The following is a 2,206-nucleotide window of genomic DNA, read 5'->3' as shown; positions in this document are numbered from 1 at the left end:
GGCGTGATGGTAGGGGTAGGCCAGGTCCTAGCCTGCATGATGCTTAGGCTGGGGCGGCATTGCAGTTGCGGCGTCTTCGGGGTCTTCCGGTGTTCGCGGCAAGGGGGGGCATCAGGAAATGAGACCCCCGACCCCGACTTTATATAAATTCAAAAATTAACCGTGAAAATCGGATTACTTAAATCCGACAAGTGGTGACCCGTAGAGAAGCGCCGGCCTCAGTATGCTTTTGTATATCTGCAGTTTAAGCCGCAGAGAGGGTGGTTGAGTCTGTAAGACCGCCTTCTTACAGTTTTAGTTTTCTGGTAGATGTGGGTGGAGAATTTAAGGTGACGGTCCAGCTTCACTCCTAGGTAGACTATCGAGTTTGATGGAGTGATACGATTATAACACAATCAAACACTAAAACTAAAACTGAAAATCGTGTCACTGTCACTTTTTCTGGGTTAAAGTTGTGGTTGTCGCGGGTGGTAATCCTGCTATTGAACTGGTGGAGGGGCTGGTGTCAGTGCCTGGAAGAGTGGGTTGGTCAAAAAGTGGAGGGAGTCAAAGAACTTGACATGCCTCCGACCAATGAACTCTAGTACTGTAGACCAATGAACTCTAGTACTGTAGGCAGTTCGAGAAGCTGATACATTTCCGGAGGCTTCTTCTTCTTCCACGATGTAGTGCGGACCCACTTCCGCAGCATGCTATCCTGGAAACCCTGAAGGTGGCGCTGCGTGCCGTCAGAGAGGTAAGTGAAGAGTGTTGTTCCGTACAGAAATGTCGGCCTCAGGATGCTCTTTTAAACTTGGAGTTCAAGCCGCAGAGAGAGCGTTGGTGATGTGAGGAGGTGGTTTAGTCTGTAAGAGCGCCTTCTTAAAGTTCTCGTTTTCTGGAAGAGGTGCGTGGAGAACTTGAGATGACGGTCCATCTTCACAACCAGATATACTATCGAGATTGAAGGGGAAACGATGGTATTGTCCTGTTTGAGCGACTTCGGGAGAGTCGATCGCTTGTACTGTTGCTGAGCGAACACGACGCAGTCTGTCTTAGCTGGGTTCATGGTTATGTTTAAATTACCCAGGCGTTGAACAATCTCTTTGCAGACGGCTCCGGCTAGGGGATGTTTGGGGTTCATACTGATGCCTATGTCGTCGGCATAGGCGGTAAGCGTAGCTAGTTTGTAATTTGCACCAACCATATCAGTGGTATAAATTGAAAATAGTACTGGCGATATAACCGCTCCCTGTGGCACTCCGCAGGTCAGTGGGATGGAACAGGAGAGAAACGTCCTGTTGTCGAGAAACGATGCTATGACACTGTTCCTCTGGACCGTCGTGATCTATGAGCTTACGACATAAAATGCTGTAAGACCCAGAATCGAAAGCCTTGGTGCAGTCTATGGAAATCACGGCCGTAGTATGGTTCCTATTTAAGCTGGAGTTCATCTCATTTTGTAGCTACATCAGATAGTGTTCCGTCCTCAAGCTAGCCTGAAAAACAGTCTGCTCGTAAGGGATAACGGAGTGTTCACCACAGAATTCCCGAAGGTAATTCAGGATGATCTTTTCGTAAACCTTAGCGAGATGTGGTAGGAGACTTATAGGCCTGTAATGGTCGGCGTCAAATCCTGTCCTCTTCGGCTTGAGGAGTGGATACAAGATGGCATGTTTCCATTTGTCTGGAAAGTACCACAACCTCAAGCACGAATTATACAGGTTGGTGAGCTGTGCAGTTCCCTTCCTCGGTAGTTGTTTCAACAGCACCGTCTGTATCTCATCGTGACCAGGGGCCCGGTTCCCATGGCATCGTCTCACAAGAAACAAACAAGAGACAAACATATAGTTGTTCTCACGGGCCATGGTTGGGATTGAGAGCGATGCCCCAGTCCTCGCTTCAATATCCTGCTGATAGTGCCCAGCCAACGACTCGGCCTGCTCAGCGGGGCTCATGAGGCGGTCTTTGTCATGCAGGTGAACGGCTTCTTGGTTGCTGCCTTGGTGAGTTTCCAGAACTTCCGGTACCATGCTTGGCCCTCATGCGATCATGCCATATCGCGGTCTTCCACTGACATAGGAGATTTTTTATTTGGGTAGTAATCGCGTTGAGGGTCTTCTTCACATCTGGATCTCTCGAGCGGTAGTGCCGGTTTTTCAGATTCCACATGCTGACTATGAGTGCCATGATGTGAGGTGGGTGATTCTAGAGGTGGGGGAATCTC

This window comes from Halyomorpha halys, unplaced genomic scaffold, assembly GCF_000696795.3.
Source record: "Halyomorpha halys isolate HHAL.00 unplaced genomic scaffold, Hhal_1.1 Scaffold1377.1, whole genome shotgun sequence".
Classification (NCBI taxonomy): Eukaryota; Metazoa; Arthropoda; class Insecta; order Hemiptera; family Pentatomidae; genus Halyomorpha; species Halyomorpha halys.
This window is presented reverse-complemented; position numbering follows the sequence as displayed.